The sequence below is a fragment of the Neovison vison genome, chromosome 4 (assembly GCF_020171115.1).
Source record: "Neovison vison isolate M4711 chromosome 4, ASM_NN_V1, whole genome shotgun sequence".
NCBI classification, from domain to species: domain Eukaryota; kingdom Metazoa; phylum Chordata; class Mammalia; order Carnivora; family Mustelidae; genus Neogale; species Neogale vison.
The window spans coordinates 140,546,370-140,568,685 of NC_058094.1; the positions used below are offsets into that span (position 1 = coordinate 140,546,370).

Consider the following 22,316-nt stretch of genomic DNA (forward strand, 5'->3'; position numbering starts at 1 on the left):
CCCGACATCAGGCTCTCTGCTCAGCGGGGAGCCTGCTTCCTCCTCTCTCTCTCTGCCTGCCTCTCTGCCTGCTTGGGATCTCTGTTTGTCCAATAGATAAATAAAATTTAAAAAAAAAAAGAATTTTTACATGCAATTCAGGGAAAGGCCTAAACTGTCCATTTCTATGTCTTTTGCCAGAACAAATAATGGTAGAGACAAGGAGAGAGATACAAACAAAAAGTATACAGGAGCCTTCATGATTCTGTTCTTTGCAAGCAAAGAGGTTTTCTCTTGCTATGGATGGGTTTGGCCAGCCTCTGAGGCTTAAGCTGCCCCAACGCACCCTGCCTGGAAAGTGAAAATAACTATTCTTCCCCTAAAAACCCATAGAATTAAAAACCTAGAAACTGAATGAGGGCCTGGTCCAATTAGTCAGATTGAAAACAGACTCTGATTTCTGATTAAGAGAAGACAACCCAGGGAAAGAAAGATAGACATGTTTGTTACGGGAAGAGAGATTTGGCATTTGTTTTTATTCCTGACTCTGGAGAAGACCATAGGAAGCAATGGGTTGCCATTAGGATACTAACATGTACTTACTGTATAAACCATTTATGCCAGTTACAGTTAGACGTATCATTCAATATGGAGCATAAATATGTCTCCAAAATGTCAGTTTATTACTGCCTTTGGGCCATTATTAGAGTGACCATTTCAAGTAAAGGTGGAAGAATAATGCTGGTTCTGTCACACCTAAAAGCCTTAAGGCCCTTGGGGCGCCTGGGTGGCTCAGTCGGTTGGGCAGCCGACTCTCGATTTTGGCTCAGGTCGTGATCTCGGGTTCCTGGGATTGAGCTCTGCATGGGGCTCTGCACTCAGCGGGGCGTCTGACCCAGGATTCTCCTTCCCCATCGCTCCTACCCTTTCCCCGCTCATGTGCTCGCTCTCTAAAATAAATAAATAAATCTTAAAAAAAAAAAAAAAAAAGATCTCGGAAGAGTGCACCTGGGTGGCTCAGTCATTAGGCATCTGCCTTCAGCTCAGGTCGTGACCTCAGGGTCCTGGGATCGAGCCCCGCATTGGGCTCCCTGCTTGGCAGGAAGCCTGCTTCTTCCTCTCCTACTCCTCCTGCTTGTGTTCCCTCTCTTGCTTTGTCTCTTTCCGTCAAATAAGTACATAAAATCTTTTAAAAAAAAAAAAAAAGACCTTAAGGTCCTTGTGATTTTCCCAAGAGTCATGATTGTGTGTTATCTTTCTAAATTAAACGAAAAAAACCCCACGTCAGTCAGTTTGTACGGAATATAAGCATGATTAGAAAAGAAAGAATGCAGCATTAAATGTGTCTTCCTAGATAAATGAAAGGAGAGCTTTACATAGGCAGTAGAAAAGATGCTAATCCATATCATATTTTCGTATACATAGCATTAAATGCAGTAGTAATATTATGATATGTTTGAGAAACAGCAGGCAACGCAATATGGAAAGACCACTTAAGCCCGCATGTCTTATGAGGTAAATAAAGTTCAGGAACTCTTCAAACTGCCTGGCTGATATGAGGTCTGGCCCAGGTCACTTTCAGCTGTCTAACATGTGTTCCTCACTGATGGCACCCGCCCAACACGAAAATGAGCTTTCCTGATTAAGTCATCCCACAAGCCCGGGAGCCGAGCTCTGTGGAGTAGGTCATTCACGGAGATGAATGACTTCTAGCTTCCTAAGAGGTTTCTGTGTGACAGTTGTGCTCATGGCAGGGGTAAGGACTTCAGAGAAACACCCGAGGATTGGAGGCAATTACAGAGCCCGATTCACGGCTGGGAAATGCTAGCACCTGGCAGATGGTGCTGGCAGGAAGTGGGCACCGGGCAGGCCCTGTTTCAGCGCCGCCTGAGGGAGGCTCAGAGTTGGGGCGAGGCACTGCACTTGGCTCCTAGGCCACTTTGCACCTGTTCGTGAGGAGGTCACACAATCTTGTCACCCAGGTGCCAGGGATTTGTTTTTCTCTAACCTTCAGAGTTAGTGTTATTGTCTTGTGCCTACACTTGAGGAGAAAGGACATCAGTTCTCATTTCCACCACACATAGACACACACACACACACACACACACACACACACAAGCAAACCAAGTGATGAAATTCTTTCCTGTAAAGAAGTTGAGTGAACAGAATGCAATAAGGTCAACAGATAAAAGAATATCATTTGGTTATTCCTCCTGGAATGTAGAGTTTGAGAAAAAATTTGGGATTTGGTGCCACAGGGCACCAAGGTTAATCCTGAGAGGGCCTGAAAGAAGAAGTGTTTGCTCTAACTGAGTGCCTTGTAATAGGAGAGCTCATGCTGTGGTCCCCACAGGCTGTGTTATGTTCACCTTCCTTCCAGACTTCTGGTCGCTGAGCCTGAGGGACAGTTGAAGATGGCTAAGAAATGCCTCTCCAAGCTGTGACTCATGCGCCAGGGGAGTCTGCGGTTGTGCGTCCAATGAGGCAAAGGAGAATAAGGAGCTAAGGCAGGAAGCTTCATGGTGAAAGAATGTGAAGAAGAAGAAAAGAGGAGAAAATTCTAGGCAGTGAAGCAAAAAGACTCTACACTGAGAGGGTCAGGAACTACGACTGAGAGGACATCTTGTGCTCCCTGACGTGATGGAAAGCCAGATATAGCTTTGTGTAAAGAGAGTAAATAAGGAAATCCCAGCAAGTCTGGGCACACAAGTGTCAAGGCCACAGCTGTGCCTGTTTCTGCTGTTGGCTTTGGGAAGAAGACACAAATTACTGCACTTGAGGGGTCCTGATGTAGGGGTGATGTGTAGACCAAGGGTCCAGTCGTGAGTGTTGCGTTCCTGGAGCACAAATCCTGTGTGTGAGACTTTGCAAATCCAATCTAAGGCTGCACCCAGTGGTCTTCACGTAGGTTCCTCCAAAATCTGAGCCAGACGCCAAAACTTGTGCAGAGGTAGTTTGTATAGAAATGTCATCTCAGGGAGCAGAAGGCAGGACGGGAGAGTGACATGGAGAAAGAGGAAAAGTCAACACAAGAATGCATCATGGCATCGTCTCTTTGATTCCCCTGGAACCTTTGAGGGAGTTTACAAAGTGCATCTCAGAACCGTCTGCCCCGGGTGACATGGGGAGGTATTTATTCACTGGTTCCAGATTCCCGTTGGTCAAGAGTGACCCCATAACACTAACTCCCGAGCCCTGCTGGGTTGTGCATGTCCGAGTGCACAGTGGATTCCTGGGACAGTTGAACCAGAGATCTGAGATGTCCGGGCAGGAAGCAAGGGATCCCTTTTGAAGGGCAAGTTGAGACCACATCCAGGTGCACCTGCACAGAGCTGCTCCCAGTCTGCGGGGAACAGGACCCGAGCAGCTGGGGCTGAAAACTGAGGAGCAGCTGAGAGGGTTTGGGCGTGGGTCAGGAGACGGGTGAATACGCCGGCTCCTACAGGAAGGCCTTTCGTGCCCTTCGGTCTAGAAAGAAAGTGATGAAATAATGTCTTGGAGTGTCTTTGGCCTTCCAGTATATGGTTCTTGAAGAGGAACAAAAAACTTGCTGAAACTGTCTGAGTTAATTAAATCTGAATGGACACAGCAAATCACAATAAGAGCGTTTTTCTCCAGAAGACATCTGCCAGCGGTAGACAAGGTGGAGAGCAAAACAGAGCTACTGCTGGTGTCTCCTTCGAGAAAAACAGACCTAATGTGGGTTGTGATATACCCTGACCTTGGGCTCTGAGGAATGTCTGGTGAAGAGTCAAGTTTACCGATCCTTAGTACCGAGACCACTGCGAGGTCTGTGGTAGTTTTTGTGATGACTTAGGAGATCTTATGAAGGATGAAACTCCGGAAGGGCTGCCTGCATCTCTTCATTAGCTTGAGATTTGGAGCCCGGGAGAAGTGCGGAGTCTTTCAAAGGAGACTCGGCTTCGGACAGAATGTTGAGGTGGGTCATGTTTTCTTAGCCCTTCTCTGCCCACAGTCCCTGCTGACATCCCCACACTCACTCCCCCTGCACCACATTCCACCTCCTGGGACCCAGGACCCCCGCCCAGATGGCTCAGGTGCCCCCAGGCTGTCCTCTGGGCAGTTTTTAGTGCTGCTTACCGTGTTCGTAGATGCTAGGCAGGACTCGAGTCGCGAGAGCACCCCACTCTGTAAATCTTTCCCTCCTGTCACCCTCTGGGGTCCAGGACGCACCATGATGATGGCTGTGTCTAGGCTTCTATGATTTGAAAGTGTAACTTCCATCCGTTGTGCCAGACGCCTTTTAGGTTCCGCTTCAGAGCCTGTCAGCTTCCTGGTGTCCTGCTCTGGGTCCCCATGGGCTCTGACCAGCTCCCAGCCAGGCTCCTGTGTGGACACCACTGCGGGACCCACGAGGTGCCCATGCTTTGGAAGGTACAACCCGCAAACGCAGGAGGTGAGCCTTCGACCGAGTGGAGCCTGCGATACATTCTTTTTTTTTTTTTTTTTTTTTAATTTTCCTTTTTAAAGTTTTTTTTTCCAATTTATTTATTTTCAGAAAAACAGTATTCATTATTTTTTTACCACACCCAGTGCTCCATGCAAGCCGTGCCCTCTATAATATCCACCACCTGGTACCCCAACTTCCCACCTGCCCCGCCACTTCAAACCCCTGTGATACATTCTTTCTGCCTTCCCGGCTCCGTCCCAGGCCTGGTTCTGAGCTGGTTCATCCAGCTTCTTGGAGGAGAGGTCTGTGGGTCGAAGGCTCACACCCCGCCGCAAAACGGTCTTGTCCATGTTGGCTCTTGTCCTCCTCAGCCTCATTCCCCTTATACCTCATGCCTTCCTGTGATTGTATTTCAGGATAAAATAATGGCTCATTCATTCTTTCAACAAAGATTTTCGTAAGCTCCCTGCTGTACTAGGAACTGCTGAAGACACTATAGATAGGAAGATATTTTATATTCGGTGACTTAGCCCGCGTCTGCTATTTTCCCAGAAGCCATAAGGCTTCATACCCATTCTTGGAGGCCAAGAAATCCCGGCCCCCGTGGTCTAGAGCTGGACTTGCAGAGCTGAGCATTGGGGGGTGGGTACCAAGAGGGGCTGGAAGCAAATCAGTCCCACAAAAGGGCACAGTGAAGAGACAGGGGAGGGAAGCCAGGGACAGAGCCCCATGAGCAGGAGACAGCCGTCAGTGTGGGAAGGGGCACATCTGAGAGGAGGAAACAGGTCACGTCAAGAAGGCCGGGAACCGAATTAAGAAGGATTAGCGTGGATTGAGACATGGAAGAGGAGGCAAAACAAGGCAAAAACCATTCAGGACCAACTCCTGAAACGGTATCAGGGGCTCCTTCCTCATGGGTCCGGGGCCTCCAGAAAATTTTATTTTAAGGCTTTGTCATCCCTCAGTAATTCATTTAGCGTGCTATTATGGATTGGGGTTGGTACTTCAGAAAATTCACGGTTCTTGGAGGAAAACAAAGACTCCACACCAACCCATGAAGCGACGAGAGCTTTCACATGTGGGCTGGCCAAGCTGCTTTCCCCCAGAGCCGCCGCGTCCGGCCGCACTTGCTGTGGTGAGGAGAGCAGTCTGTCCCGCTGCCACGGCCAGCCACATGTGGCTGTTGGGCACTCGGCATGTGGTTAGCGTGACTGGGGGACTGGATTTTTAATTATAGCTCGTTCTACTTGATTTCAATCTAAATAACCATATGTGGCTAGTGGCTAATGTTTCAGACGGCGCAGTCCTAGAGAACCCACGAGCCGAGTCTCCGGGAACGAGGAGGCGCCGTCCAGGCTATGAGGACGGTGACAAAGGGTCCAGGGCGCACAACAGCAGAGGTGTGGAGATCAGTGTGTCTGTTCATTAGGCTTGTGGTAGAGCAAGTGACACAGAAAGAGGCTAGAAATGTATGCAGAGGCTGTGTGTGACAGTCACCATCTATGAAGGCTGCACTAAGGAAGGTCCTGGCAGGTTACCTGCGTATCTCACCGGTCTCCTCGACAGCCCCGGAGCTAGGTGAATTCGCCCCAGGTGCAGTGACTAAGGCCCCTGGTTCAAATCCCGACTGTGCCGCTTAGAAGCTGTGTTGCCCTGGTTAGGTTAAGAACCTAACCAGGGCAACACAGCTTCTAAGCGGCACAGTCGGGATTTGAACCAGGGGCTGCCTCTACTTTGTCCCTTTACCCAACTTAGCACAACCCAGGGAATCCTGCTTCATGTCAGTGTAGGCAAGACTGCTGCGTCGGGCTTGTTCCTGGGGAAAGGCGTTGAGAGGACAGACCAGGAAAATGAAGGGAAGGGTGACCCGTGGGACCTAGGCCAGAAAGAGAGGGAAGTAACAATAAGGGAGTTCTTGGGGGGTGGGGGAGGGTAGGTAGAGAGAGCAGGAATAATTGAGACTGAGAGCTGCAGGCAGAGAGAACGTGGAGAGCAGAGGGGATTAAGGCTGTTGCAGCCGGCTCTTGGCCAGAGGACCGCCGCGAGCATTTTCAGCCCTGGAACGGAGGGTGCTAATTGGTAGAGAGAACCTCTTGGAAGAGTTCCCATCCGGCACACAGACCACCTCCTGCTTCTCCGGCAGCCAGAGGCCCGGGGCTCCTCCTCCTCCTCCTCCGGGTGAGGAAATGGATTTCTTGGAGATTGAGTCTGCATTTGAGCAGTTCTATTTTTTTAATCTCTTGCTGTTGGTGCCTTATTTTTGCTCAGTGAGATAGAAATAAATGTCACTGACATTTAAAAGTGTTGGTTAAAAAAAAAAAAAAAAAGTGTTGGTGAGCCTCCGTTAGGCTGAGCCACATGGAGACGAGGAGGAGGAGGGAGGGCGGCGCGTGAAGAAGGCGGACCGCGCCTTCATCCGAGACTCCCGACAAGACCTCTCTCGGCCTCCCGGGAGCTGGAAGTGCACGTGAGACCAAAGTAATTCTGATGTGAAATCGAAGTTATGTACAAGCGGGTCTTATATCCTAAACACAGTTCTGAGAAATGCTGGAAGTTGTCCCGAGCTCTTGTTAAGGAAACTGATTTACGGATGGTGATAGAAATACCATTTTCGGGGCGCCTGGGTGGCTCAGTCCTTAAGCATCTGCCTTTGGCTCAGGTCATCATCCCAGGGTCCTGGGATGGAGCCCCGCATCGGGCTCTCTGCTCAGTGGGAAGCCTGCTTCTCCCTCTTCCACTCTCTCGCTGTGTCTCTCTCTCTGTCTAGTAAAATAAATAAAATGAATGAATGAATAAATAAATAAATAAATAATAAACCAAAAAGGAAAGGAAGAAAGAAATACCGTTTTCATCAAAATGACCAGTGTAGCTTCTTCCCTCAGGTCTTGTCTGATTCAGTCAGGATAGTCCCCTCTACATTTCTGTCTACATTCCTCCTCTTGAAATCACCCCTTCAATAATTCAGTTAGCCTCATAAACCAATATATTGTTTGTCGTTCCTCTCAGTCTTGTTCAGTTTTGTTTATTCACAAGCAGATGTATTTTACTCGTACAGGGACTAGCGGGAGAATTATCTGTGAGAGCACATGCCAGGGGAGAATAGACCCCTGGAATGGGTCTTTATTTGGAAAACAGATGTCCGCGTTCTTTTTCTCTTTTTATAGCTTTTTTGAGATACTGTTTACATCCCACAAAATTTACTCATTTCAAGGGTAGTTGGGTGAGTTGTAGTAAATTAATACAGTTGTGCGAACTGCACTCCAGCCTAGTTTAGAATACTACCACCACCTCCCCCCAGATTTCTTCCTACCCCGCCTCACCCCCACCCCATGGCCTCAGGCAGCCCCCCATCTGTTTTCTGATTCTATCATTTTACCCTTCTGGAGAGTTCACAGAAATGGAATTGTATATAGACTTTTTTGTGTGTCTGGCTTCTTTCTTTCTTGTAGCATGATTTTCAGGTTTTACCCCTGTGGATGCATCTATCAACTGCACATTATTTGTTATTACTGAGTTCTCTGTTATGTAAATACACCTCATTGTGTTTATCTTTTCACCAGTCCTGGGTTGTTTCCGATTGCTGATTATCATAGGAAAGGCTGCTGTGTACCTTTGCATGCAAGTATTTTTTGTAGTTATATTTCATTAGTCTTAGGTGAATACCTTGAGATAGAATTGCTGGGTTGGTGATTAAGTGTGCATTTTTTTAATGATTTTATTTATTATTTGTCAGAGACAGAGAGAAAGAGCGAGTGAACACAAGCAGGGGAAGCAGCAGATTCCCCACTGAGCACAGAGCCAGATGTGGGACTCCATTCCAGGACCCTGGGATCACTACCTGAGCCAAAGGCAGACATTTAACCAACTGAGCCACCCAGGCATCTCAAGTATGCATTTATCTTTTAAGAAATTGCCAAACTTTTTTTCCAAAGTGGCAATACCGTTGCACATTCCCATAGCAATGTACAAAAATTTCAGTCACTCCCCGTCTTCACTGACACTTGATATGATCAGCCTTTTTTAATATAGCTTTTAAGGTGGGTACGTGGTGGTATCTTGTTTGTAATTTTCATTTCCCTAATGATAAATTGTATCGGACATCTTTTCACATGTTTATTGGGCATGTGTGTATCTTTGGGAAAGTATCCATATCTTTTGCCCATATTTAAAGATTAAATTGTCTTCTTATTTTTTAGTTGTAAGAGCTTTCTATATGTTGTAGATGCAAGTCCTTTATTAGATGTGTGATTGTAAGTATTTTTCTCCAAGTCTGTGGGCTGTCTTTGCATTTTCTTACTGCTGTCTTTTGAAGACCAAATGTTTTTAATTTTGAGGATGTCCAATTTGTTATTTGTTTCTCTCCTGGATCATATTTTTAGTATGATATTTAAGAAATCTACTTAATTAAGGTCAAAAAGCCATTCTCTTATTTTACATCAAGGGTAGAAAACTATTGACTTTCATTTCTTTAAAAATGACCAAGATTCATCCAGATGCCGCAGCTAGGGCCTGGCAGTCTGTTAGTTTTTCGGTTTGGTGGTTGTGGTAATGATGGGCTCAGGGGGCCAGGTGTATCATTGTCACTTAAAATAATTATAACTTGGCTTCATGCGCCTTCTATCATCCATTCTGCTGAGCACTGTCCTCAAAACAGTCCTCCTGCTGTTTTGCACCCCCTCCTCTTGCAACCCCCAGGCAGCCATTGATCTGTACATAATTGATTCTCAGATTATTGAGTTAAATTTAATTGAATCCTCTAAAATTCTGTGCACTTGTTTTTTTGGTTTTTTTTTTTTTACTCTGTGCATGAGAAGATGGTGGTGTTTTTAATTGACATACAGCATTATATTAGTTTCAGGTGTACAACATGGTTTGGTATTTGTATATATTGTGAAGTGATGGCACTGTAAGTCTAGATAACATTTGTCACCATACGTGGTTATAAGATAGGTGTCTTGGGGCGCCTGGGTGGCTCAGTGGGTTAAGCTGCTGCCTTCGGCTCAGGTCATGATCTCAGGGTCCTGGGATTGAGTCCCACATTGGGCTCTCTGCTCAGCGGGGAGCCTGTTTCTCTCTCTCTGCCTGCCTCTCTGTCTACTTGTGATCTCTCTCAGTCAAACAAATAAATAAATCTTTAAAAAAAAAAAAAAAGATAGGTGTCTTGTGATGAGAACTTTTAAAATTGAGTCTCTTAGCGAATGTCAAATAGGCAATACGGCATTATTAACTGCAGTCGTCATGTTGGACGTTACATCCCACGACTGATTTATTTTATAACTGGAAGTATGTACCTGTTAACTCCCTTCACCCATTTTGCCTGACCCAGCACCCCCTGCCTCTGACAACTCTACTCTCTGTACTTAGGAGCTTGTTTGTTTGGTTTTGCTTTGCTTAGAGTCCACATATAATGAGATCATATGGTATTTGTCTTTCTCTGTCTGACTTATTTCACTTAGCATTATGCCCTCCAAGTCCATCCATGTTGTCACAAGTGGCAAGATTTCATTTGTGAATGGCTGAATTGTATTCCATTGTGTGGCTGTGTATGTGTGTGTATGTGTAAAAAATCACATCTTGGCTGCACCTATTTATACGTGTGTGTGTGTTTGTTTTGAGGTAATCTCTACTCCCAATGTGGGGTTTGAACTCATGACTCTGAGACCATGAGTAGCATGCTCTTCCTATGAGCCAGCCAGGTGCCACCCCCCCTTTTTAAAGTAAATGGCTGCATCAGTTTACGTTCTACCAACAGTGTACTCCTTATCTTCACAACACTTATTTCTTGTCTTTTTGATAGGATTCATTCTGACAGTTGTGAGGTGATGTCTTACTGTGGTTTTCTTTCACATTTCCTTGATGATTAGTGATACTGAGCATCTCTTCATGTGTTTGTTGGCCACCTTTAGGTCTTTAGAAAAATGTGTATTCAGGTCTTCTGTGAGTTTTTGGTTTTGTTCTTTTAATCAAGTTGTTTATTTTCTCTTAAGTTGTGTGAGCTCTTTATTTACTCTGGATACTAATCCCTTGTAAAATATATGATATGCAAATGTTTTTTTCCCTTTCAGTGGTTTGCCTTTTTATTTCATTGATGGTTTCCTTTGCTATACAGAAGCTTTCTAGTTTGACATAGTCCCACTTGTTTATTTTGGCTTTTGTTGCCTTTGCTTTTGGTGTCAAATGTTTACTGGTTGAATCCTGAGCCAGCTGACCAGGAGGGAGAAAGAGGACCTTCAGGGCTTCCTTTCCACCCGTGCCTGAGCAATCCCTGCACTCACACCAAATACCCTGTTGAAGCCATATGCAGTTGTCCTTTTCAGCTCTGGGACTGTGTTTGGGTTCTGTCTCACATACATTCCTTGGTCTCAGACGTTCTTAGTGGTCTCCCTTGGTCTGCTGCCTCTTGCCTTTCTGCTGGCTTTGTTCTTCCACCACCCTTTTCACTTCTAGGTTCTGTTGGCTGCTCTTCCAGACTTTTGAATCCTCTTCTCCACAGATGTTGCCTCTCCTTTTGCTCAAGTGCCATCCATTGGACACAGAGATGCAGCAAATGGTACCTGGAATCATCCATTGGACACAGAGATGCAGCAAATGGTACCACGACTCAGCCACAGTTGGGAGCCTCACTCCTCCACTTCTCTGAGCAGGGGCTGGGCACAGACTTGCCTCTCTTGCCCACATCATTCTGCCCGTTGTTGAGATAGTTAACATGTGCTGATACTCGTGTCTCCATCTCTACCTTGCTGAGCCTCATCAGATGTAATAACCAGCAGCCTTGCAAAATCTGATGCTTAGCTCTCTTCTTTCCAATTTCTGATCTTGGTTTTATTTTTCTGCTATGGCAGCTCAGTGACTGTCCTGTTGGTGGCTGCTTTACTTGGCTCCATTTACATTAAAGCAGGTGCAGTGCTCATATCCGAAAATACAGGGCTGGAGGAGACCTTAGAGATGTAAGCATGAGCCCCTACAGATGTTTTCCTGGAAATCTTTGTGATTCTTTTCATAGGCTTAAAATTTTTATTTTTCACAGATACTTTTCTGCCCAGTTTCTTGTTAATTGCCATAATTTCAACCCCCACCCCCGAACGTGATAATAATAATGTAACTCAGAAATTTCTGACATCTATGGCATTTCTTCTTTCGTGGCTGTGCCTTTGTCCTCCTGTCTCACCTTGCCTTCTCATTTTCCAGTTCTCTTTCCAGAAAGGCAGGCACAGGTGTTTCTCTTTAGGAAATAAATGCTCAGATTACCCGCAAACATTTTTCCATGAAAATGCAACTGAAGAGATACAAAGAGGAAGTAATTCTAGGTATAATGTTCTTATCAACCCTTTGTAAAAAAGAAACAAAAACAAAAACGAAAAAAAAAACAGAGGCTTGGGGCGCCTGGGTGGCCCAGACAGTTAAGCATCTGCCTTCAGCTCAGATCATGATCTGGTCAGAGCTCCAGCCCTGCTCAGCAGGGAGTCTGCTTCTCTGTCGCTCTCCCTCTGTCCCTCCTCAGTGCTCGTCCCACCCCCCTCTCTCAAATGAATAAATACAAAATGCTAAAAACAAAACAAAACAAAAAATAGAGGCTTTTCTGTCCTGACTTTTTCCAGGCAGCTGGACACTTTCACCAGAAATACTCTCCTCTTGCTGGCGTTCCTGATCAGCTCTTTGATTTGCCATTTCTTTTGCCCCATCGCAGCAGAATATATTCTTTCTGGGGAGCCCATTTAAAAAAATAAACAAACAAAAGAACAAATATTAGTAGAAATAGAATGTGACCTTCTCATAGAGTAAGTGGTTCCTGAGAAGTCAGTGTCTTTTAGCAGAGTATTCTAAACCTTTGATCGATGGGTTGCTTAAATCTCAGGTCACCGAGAAAGTTGTCTCCAATATTCTTGCTTCTGTGTGCTTAGTACAGAATACGGATTCCTGAGGATCCAACTTTTTACTTCCTGGAAACTGAATTATAGTCTAAATGCACAGGACAAGGATGCTCTTTGGAATAAATCTGACATATTCGTTCGGCAGCAAATGGTCACTTACTGATTTATTTTTTGTATATAAATGCAGATTTCTACATGGCGTCTTTGCAGAAAATTAAATGCACCAGGAGTTAAATATTTCATGAGTGACTCCCCTGTTTTGCTGGTAAATCCTTTGTAGTGCAAAATGCATATCAGCAAGTAACTGAGATTTGTTCTTTACATGAAATTGCCTCCAGCTGGAATGAAGGATTCCCAGCTATTTAGTTTATGATAATATACCTTACCCGGAACTGATAACAAGTGGAGAACACAATTCTTCATGTCACGTCGTCTCCATTTGTCATTTTCATGGTCCTATTGTGATTATACAGAGCCTGGATACCTTAGCAAAATACATTTTAAATATTTCCTGTGTAGATGATTGTCACATCTGTGACATCTGTGACATGGCAGGAGTTGATGTCCCTCGGATTCAATAAATCTGGGCCTTCTGCTTCCTCACCCCCATACCCGGGCTCATGTTTGGGGAAGGCCCACGCTATAGAAAAGAGTGACTCAGAAATGCAGTGAGGAGGAAAGCAGAGGCGGCAGCTGTGGGCCTCCAGCACCCACACTGGTGGTGGGCCTTGCTCACCACCAGCCTCCTGCACCCTGGCTCGTCCCGGATATGAAACAATAAGACGGCCCTCCCATAGAATGTCGCTTTTGAAAGTCCTCCCAGATCTGCTGTGCACCTTCAGATCGGCTGTGACTCACGCCTGCTCTAGCGGCAGAGCTCGTACTGCTCATGAGGCTTCCTGGGAGTCGTTGACTACTTCTGGTTAATGGGTTAATGAGCAAGAGACATGTGTGTGTCACCTCTGAATGGAAGCAGTTTAGAGCAGGAGAATACGGGGACTGTGGAAGTCACCTGCTGAGATGACATCACAACATGGCGGAGCAGAAGCCCCTGCAGGCCGCCCTGGACATTAACACGAGTGAAGGATAAACTGTACTGTGCCAAGGACTGAGACCTCTGGGTTAGTTACTCCCTGAAGTCAGGCTAATCTCTTTCCCATTCTTCTCCCAGACTCACCTCCAGGACCGAGAGAAGGGGAGCACACACTGAGATTTTTGAACCATGCCTTGCATCTCCACTTGGAGTGGTTCTTACCATTTAACAAGAATATCGTTTTATGGGATGCCTGGGTGGCTCAGTTGGTTAAGCAGCTGCCTTCGGCTCAAGTCATGATCCCAGCGTCCTGGGATCAAGTCCCACATCGGGCTCCTTGCTCCGCAGGGAGCCTGCTTCTCCCTCTGCCTCTGCCTGCCGTTCTGTCTGCCTGTGCTCGCTCTCTCCCCCTCTCTCTCTCTGATTCTGGTTCTGTTGGCTGCTCTTAAATAAAATCTTTAAAAAAAAAAGAATATCGTTTTATAGGGGGCGCCTGGGTTAGGGTTAAGCCTCTGCCTTCGGCTCAGATCATGATCTCAGGGTCCTGGGATGGAGTCCCCGCATCGGGCTCTCTGCTCAGTGGGGAGCCTGCTTCCCCTTCTCTCTGTGCCTGCCTCTCTGCCTACTTGTGATCTCTGTCAAATAAATAAATAAAATCTTAAAAGGAAAAAAGAATACGTTTTATAAATCCTGGCTTCTTGTCTTTGAAATGTGACTTTTTTCTTAAGCAGGTAGCCTGCCAGGCATCCAAAATGTTATTATCTACCATTCAACGGCTGCCATTTTGCCATGTGCTATGTACTTGACAAATGGATAAGACATAGCCCATTTAGAATACGAATATCCCATAAGGCCTTTTATGCTGAAGGTTTTAATAAACCATTTCTGATCCTTACGTCTTCTCAGTGATATTTGTAGAAAACCTCAGTTTACAAGAAGGTAAATAGAGCTGGGGCGTGTTTCAGCAGCTTGACGAATGTTGCCAAATAGATTACTGTCGAGACCTGTGTTCAGAATGAAATTTCTGTTTCTCAGGCTTCACCTTTAGAACGGTTCTCTATTTTCAATTTTTTAAAATTGGAACTTTCTCTTTCCTAATCTGAAGGTAGCCACCCGGGAGGAGAACCTTGCAATGGAGGCGCAGACTTGTCTTGGCTTCCCTTTTTCTCCTCCCGCTTCTTCATGTTCCCTGTTTGCTAGGAGAGTGAGTGGATCCAAGCTGAACCCACGACTGAGCTCAGAGTTCTAGTCTGATTCATGAAGATGGGAAGGTAGGAGGGATAGACTAAGAACATGGACTCCCTCTCACCCTGTTTGCTAGCTCCAAACCAAAAAGGTTTTCTGTGTTAGAAATCAATGGATATATTGTCGAAGACCCTAAATTAGGCATAATCCACCATTACTGTAGTTTAAAGAAATTCGTTTGATGTCAGTGGTAACCATCTTCAGTATAAGTGCGGCATGAGAAATGGGCCTTTTGGCTGTACCATTATGCATACAAGTAAACATATCCAGGAAAAGAGAGAACGACAGATCATTTTAGAGGAAAAGCCTACATCACCAAACTATTCATTTAGAATTCCTGTGGTTCCAGCCGTAATCTCATAAGGGGACGTGTGCAATGGAATCATCAGTTCCCTTAAATGTGGATATGAAGGCCTCTCTGGTTACAAGAAACAGCCTGTCTCAGTTTACCCTATTGATTGTTCCAGATATCTATGGCTATGTAACAAATCGCCCCCAAATTTTGCCACTTGAAGCAACAATTTATTGGTTTTTATAGTTCCGAGGGTTTGTTACCCTTCAGGTGGTTAACATCTGATTCTCTGTTCTCAGATGTTTCTTCTGCTACGTGTGGTTTAAGAAGTCACTTGCTCAGCAGCTTTTATCTGGGAGCTCGGTTGGGCCCAGCAAGTCCAGGATGGTTTTTCATCTCCCTAGGGCCTCCTCCCACTGGCTTCCCATCATGCAGTAGCAAAGCTCAAGCTTCCCAGAGGGAACTTCCGAGCGCCTGAGCCCCGGTGTGCAAACGCTCACCCTACCTGTGGTTGTGTAATTCTTGCTAGAATCCCATTGGCCAAAGTACCTGACATGGCCAAACCCAGAGTCGTCCTGAGAGGGGACGTCGGGGTATGGATGCCGTGAGGAGCGCCTCCTGTGGGCCACCCACAGAACAGTCCACCTAGCACACTAATGCAGGCTTGTTTTAGTCCACAAGATGGAAGACGCTTCAATCACAACCACTATTCTGGTCAACCTCACAGAGAACTGGACCACTGCCTGGGATACTAAGAGTTGTAGAGGCCTGGTGAGCACAGTACAGGAGGAATGGGTTCTCGTTCTTACCTGTCGGGTGTTCCACAATGCTGCAGTCACTGGGCAACAGTCTGTTCCTGTTTCTACTGATTTTCTTGCTCCGCACTGGCTTCCTTCTGCTGTTGACACCTCGTCTCCCCTGCTGACACATGGCTCCTCAGGCCGCCTTGCTTCTGTGGTCTTCAGCCTTTGTTCTCACTCCAAATTATTGACTCCCTCTCCCTCTCTGCCTCATATCTGCCCTCTCCCTGAGAAACGAGTCTGTCACCACTCTGTTGGTCACTCCTCGGGCCTTTAAAATAGCCTCAGGGCGCCTGGGTGGCTCAGTGGGTTAAGCCGCTGCCTTCGGCTCAGGTCATGATCTCAGGGTCCTGGGATCGAGTCCCGCATGGGGCTCTCTGCTCAGCAGGGAGCCTGCTTCCTCCTCTCTCTCTCTCTGCCTGCCTCTCTGCCTACTTGTGATCTCTCTCTCTGTCAAATAAATAAATAAAATCTTTAAAAAAAAAAATAGCCTCGTCATCTCAATAGGCTCAAACATGGCTGCTCCCTTGGTCACACACCCACCCCTGACTCTTCTCGCCTTGGTCAAGGTGATGGGGTCAGTGCAGAAGGGCTTGCTGATCAGAGCAAGCATTTGGAGAGGAAGGGTGCCCCTTCCATTCATAGTTCACTGTGATTGGATTTGAACGTGGGAGCAGAAGCACGGTGTAAGAAGCGCAGGTCCCTTGGTCGCTTACTGCTTCCATCCTTCCGTCCACAGTCAGCTCTGTCACCCCTGGGGCTGAGCATGCCGGCTGTTGTCACATAACCAGCTGCACAAGTGTGGGACAGGTGCGTCCTTGGTCAGGGTCGCTGGTAGTCTCAGCCCTATAGACTTTGCATTAAGCGTGATTTATCCTTTGTCTTAGATCTTTCAATTAGATCATTGTCTACTACTTCTTTTCTGGTCATTGGCTGTGCTAAACAGAGAAAGTGTGAAAAAGCGAGTATCCAAATAATTCCATGTGATGCAAAAAGCTAGATCATGTTAAAAGGCGTTGGTATTTTTGATGCTCTAACTTCAGTGACTTATAAAGGTTTATAAAAGGCTTTTCTAAATTCAAGAGATCCTTAAAATATTGTTTTATACATGTCTACACTTCTTATGGATGTACTATCTCTAGAAGGATGTGCAAAACTTGGTAGTAAAACTCCTCTCGGAGAGAAATGGGGTTGCTAAGGTTGCTTATGTTCAATTTATGGTCTTTTGTACCTTACGAATGTTGTATGGGCATATAGTGGGCATAGAGTGCCTACATTTAATTTATAATTAACTTTTCTAAAGTGTGTCTAGTCTGCATGGTCCTGACTAGCAGCTCCTTTGAAAGGCCAGGGCCAGCATGTGGCACAGTTCCAGCTGACAGTAGTCATGTGGGATGCCACCTGAAGAGGCCCCTGAAGTCCTGTCTGAGCGACACCGTGAAGATCTTCTGTGGATATTCAGAATCCATTAGTGATGTGTTTTTTTTTTTTCAACATCAGTGGTAAACCTGGTGATTCTGCTTGTTTATTAGCTATCGTGCCAGATAAGAACCTATGAGAGGGAGAGAAATGCTAGGGGTTTTTCAGAGTGTGGCAATGTGAGAGGGCTGGATGCTCCAGAACTTTCCAGAACGGGAACTCTGGGTCTGGCACTTCACACACCAGTGGGTGCCCTTAAGCAGGTGACTTTACCATTCTGCATCTCGTAAATTGGGAGTTATAATAGGATTTACCTTTTGGGTTGGTGAGATGAGATAAGTGAATGCATGGAACCAACTCAGTGCCATTCCTGGTACCTGGACGGTGCTCAGTGAATAATAGCCATTGTGATTGGATATCCCCCCCAACCCTTCTCATCTACTAAATGGGCACATTCCCTGATTTCCTGTCTTCTGAGGTTTTTATGAATATCAAAGAAGATGACCAGTTAAAGTGCTCTGAGGAATCAAGATTTGAACTATGACCAAGATGTGTTCTATCATTGATTATTTGGATAAAAACACCTGCTAACTGTCCACCTTTCCTTACATACTCTTCTAGGTGCTAGCTACCAGATTCCTTGTTGAAACTCTCTGGGACATCCCTTTGGGCTAGCGCCAAATTAGAAACATGTTCCTTGGAGTTCCATAAAGTTTAGCTTGTTATTTGAAGAGACAAAATCCCAGACCACTTTTCCTGAAGTGTTTTCATGGTAATGTAGCTGTGTAGATTTAAATGTGACTTTGCAATTAAGCAAAGTCATTGCCCATTTCTCATTGACCTTCTTTCCGTAGTCTCAGACTCGAAATCTAGTTGAGAAGTGCAAGCATGGGCTAGAATGGACATCATTCTAATGGCAAATATTTAACAAAATATAAAGTAACCATTCCCAAGTTGACAGCTGAAAAAACGCCTTTCATAGCCAAAATAACGTCACACTCAGTTAGTGAGGCCGGACACTGATGGGTCACCAGAGCAATAATAAGTGTGCCCAAGGGCATCCAGTCGCATAAGCATATTTGTTTATTGGCTTAGAGAATAGATCGTGTTACATTCGGCATCGAACCACCCATGTTGGGACGCAGAAAAGCACAAACAGACCAGAATGAAATTGTGAGTGGTACATGGCCTTCCAGTTCTGAAAAAGAGCTGACATATTTTCTTAATTAAAATAATTTCATCTTTTACTTGAGAGGAAAAAACATTTTGTCTTCTTTTGAATGACAAGACTTCATAAGTGAATAACAGGAGAGCTATGTTTTTTGGGCTTAATATGAAACCTTTGTCAAAACTTCATGTTTTTATTTTTAAATGTATGGCAAATAATGCATTGGCTCTGTGATTAATATGAGTTTTAGGCCAAAAGAAGTAAGGGAACCTTGACTTGTACTTCTTGTCTAATGAAGAAAAGTTACCAAAGAAGAGAGATGTCCCCTTCCCTTCTGTTTTGGAGGTTCTGTAGGTAATTTGCAAAGAGTTGCTTTGAGTGGAGTTAAATGAAGGGAAATATTAAAAGGACTTTCTGTTTATCAATACTCTGGGGTCATTTTAGCAATATACGTGGTTTTAAGTGTCAGAATGAATTATATTCTGAACTTGGACCTGACATTTGTCTCGTTTGATCATGCTCTAAAATATCTGTGCAGGGGCATCTGGGTGGCACAGTTAGGCCTCTAACCCTTGGTTTCAGCTCAGGTCATGATCTCAGAGTCATGGGATCAAGTCTTGGGTTAGGCCCCCTCTCAGTTGGGAGTCTTCTTGAGATTCCCTCTCTCCCTCTCCCTTGGCCCCTCCCGTTCATGCTCATGCTCTCTTTTTCTCTCTGAAATAGATAGATAAAATCTTTAAAAAATAAAAATATAAAAATAATAAAGTGTCCATGCAAGTAGTTTTTGAATATTTCAAGCTGTGTATGGCACTAACATACTCTTCAGCCCTGACTGAAGCTGCTATTTCAAATTGGGGTTTCATTCATTTAATGGAATTGCATAAACACTTTGGTTTTAACTCATGATTCTCAGGTAGGAGAGAATGACCAGCATTTTGCGAGGCAAACCACCAGACAGATGGGCTCCTAGCCGGGCAGGGCGTTGACATCAATACTGAGAGCTTAGGAGTGGTGGTTTTTTTCTTTGTGAGATATGCACAGCACATCACTCTTACAGAAAGAGAGCTCAATTTTCTGTAGCTGTATTTGATTTTCACTTTGACTGAGTGCTGGGGACCTAATGCTGTCCTTAGGCACTGAGTTTTTCACCTCTTATGGCATACGTACGAGGAGTGGGTGATTTTCCACGGGCAGGAGTCAGAGGCTGGGCAGGACAGTCTCTCTGTCCTCCCCAAACAGAACCCACACTGGAGACAGATTTGTGGCTATCGGTGCAGTTAGCTCACGACTTTTGAAGAAAGACTACATCTAGTTCATGACCTCCTCTCGTTGTGAGGATTTACTCATGTCTCCTTAAGTAAGTACCTTCTCAATTTTTTAAAAAATTTGAATTTCTTTCTTTAGGCAACACTGCGATTTAATGGCAATATCTTAGTCCCTGTAGACTCTGAAAAGGTAAAGCAAGTGGAAGGATGCTTGTTTTTTAATGAAACTGTCTAACAGTTTTCTCTGTTGGGAGGATAACTGGTTAAGGCATGCAGGCAAAGTAAATCATCAGTTAAGGACTTGGAAATTGTGGATAGCTGCTTAAGATCTCACAGGCATTGCAATTTTTCTGTATGTCTTTTAGAAAGTATTTTAGTTCTCCTGCACCCCTTCAGAGAGCTAGGCACACGTACATGGGATGCACTTGACTAGGCTGACAGAAATCAGGCAGGTGAGCCATTCGTTTTCTCCGTGTTTGAGTCTGGAGTTCTGTCTCCATATGCTTAGTATGTAGCATCAACCTGTTTTAGTGCCATTTATTTGCATTTTCTGTGAAGCTCATGTGTAAATTCAGAATTCGCATTTCAACAGAAAATTCACGAGAGACCTAAATAAATCTGGTTAAATGATAGAGATACGGTTTGCACACATGGTTAAATGATAGAGATATGGTTTGCACATATAGAAAGACTGCCTGGTGTATATTTTGGTTAGAAATAGTTAGATGAGAGATGCCAGGGTGGCTCAGTGGGTGAAGCGTCTGCCTTCAGCTTAGTCCATGGTCTCGAGGTCCTGGGATCGAGTCCTGCATCAGGGCTTCCTGCTCAGCAGGGAGCCTGCTTCGCCCTCTGCCTGCTGCTCCCCCCTACTTGTGTTCTCTCTCTGACAAATAAACAAACAAAATCTTTTTTTTTTTTTAAAGAGATAGTTAGATGAGCTTCTGTATCAGCCTCTCGAAATTGTAATGGACATGATTGCTTTATATATATTGTAATGTGGAAACACAAATTTCTTGGATCTTAAGCAAAACCACAGAATAGGGATGTTTCATTCAGAAAACAATATTTATGTACGTGTAATGTCTATGTTTAGCCTAGTGTTAGTCCTTTTTCTTGTATTTGTTTTCCAAGAAGTGTCCCAACTGTAGTTGTCATCAGGTTCAAATCAGAACCTCAATTGCTAACAAAACACCTTATTAGCATTGTTTCACTTTCCTTTTAAACATGTAAGATCTCTTCCACACACAGACATGATATGATAGCTAATTTAACCATATAGACAAGGGTTTGGTTTTCAAACCCAGTAGTAAAATATAAACACAACGTTAGGTAGACTGTACTCAGACAGCCTATCTGAATAGAGCCTTGTCTTCAATAATCTCAAATCTCCATTTCTTTTCACATTCCCCCTTTCTTCTTCTTTTTTTTCACCTATAAATATTTATGTACAGCCTACAGTGTGCCAGGCACTGCGATGGCCTCTGGGGAAAAAAAAATAAACATTGAACAGTAAAGACCACTGTCCCTGCCCTTAGGAGACTTTCAATTTAGTGGGAAAGATGGATATTATCAAACTACTCAATTGTACAAATAATAAAAGTCACACAAATCATTCAGTAATTAAGCTGTGGGAGCCACCCTCTGTCCTCTCGAGAGAGCCACCGGTGACCCCCACCTGTCTTCATAAATGAGAAGTCATGATTAGACGCTTCCTTCCAGGGAGGAGGTGGCCATGGGACAGAGGTCTACAGTTGGTTTGTGCTGATCCTCTTCTGTGTGGGGCAAACTACATTAGTGTTACGAGAGGGATATATAAATTGGAGAGACATCACCTCGCCTGAAGGAATAGGAGAGAAAGTATGCATACCCCAAAAAAAGAAAAAAAATCTATTTATCTCTGTATCTATGTATCTATATAAATCATGATTAAAACTAGGAATTTAGGAACTCTTGGGGGGAGGGTGAAAGGACTTCTAGTTTGATTGGTCGGCTAGTGTTTCCCTTTAAACTGATCTATAAAGAGGGACGCCTGGGTGGCTCAGTTGGTTGGACGACTGCCTTCGGCTCAGGGCGTGATCCTGGAGTCCCGGGATCGAGTCCCACATCAGGCTCCCAGCTCCATGGGGAGTCTGCTTCGCTCTCTGACCTTCTCCTCGCTCATGCGCTCTCTCACTGTCTCTCTCTCTCAAATAAATAAATAAAATCTTTAAAAAAAAAAAACTGATCTATAAAGAAATAAATTAGACTTTGATAAGGAAATATGGTGGAGAAGGCATTCCAGGTAAAAGGAACCAAGAGACAAAAGCATGAAGGTGGGAGAACTCAGGGCATTTTGAAGGCCTGACCCAAGAGAGAGAAGCAGAAACAGACCAGCAAACCGAAAAATAGCTTTATGCAAATAGGAGGGGATACGGTTGTAGGATAAATTGAGGCCAGATCACTGAGGTTTTTCTATTATCTGTTTAAAGATATGCTGAATTTTATTTGATAGAGCCTACTGTTTCGGAGGGTGACTGGTAAGAAAAGCCCAGAGCTGGGCACCCCAGCACGTCTGCTCTCCTGGTCTAAGTAAGGGATAGGAGAGGCCTTCATTGCTGGTGGTTCTGCTGGTAAATCAGTGTTTGGGGTTTGAAGCAAATGTGCAACAGTGCCTTGGACTTTCCCAAAGACAGTTTCTAGAATGGAGAAGCCATTAGGTTTTCTCTAAACTCACACTTTCTAATCCATTTATTTTTTTTTAAAGATTTTATTTATTTATTTGACAGAGAGAGATTACAAGTAGGCAGAGAGGCAGGCAGAGAGAGAGAGGAGGAAGCAGGGTCCCCGCTGAGCA

General features: G+C 44.8%; 1 protein-coding gene across 15 annotated transcripts in view; it reads left to right on the forward strand.

Moving 5' to 3' along the window:
* NRCAM (neuronal cell adhesion molecule) overlaps positions 1-22,316 on the forward strand; it is a 268,258-nt gene that overhangs the window by 172,814 nt on the left and 73,128 nt on the right. Inside the window, exon 1 of one of the 15 annotated variants that reach the window (XM_044245787.1) lies at positions 19,470-19,575. The exons of the other annotated variants lie outside the window; for them this stretch is intronic. The gene's annotated coding sequence lies outside the window, so the exon portion shown is untranslated. Of the gene's footprint in view, positions 1-19,469; positions 19,576-22,316 lie in introns of those variants that run through there. 15 annotated transcript variants of the gene reach the window in all.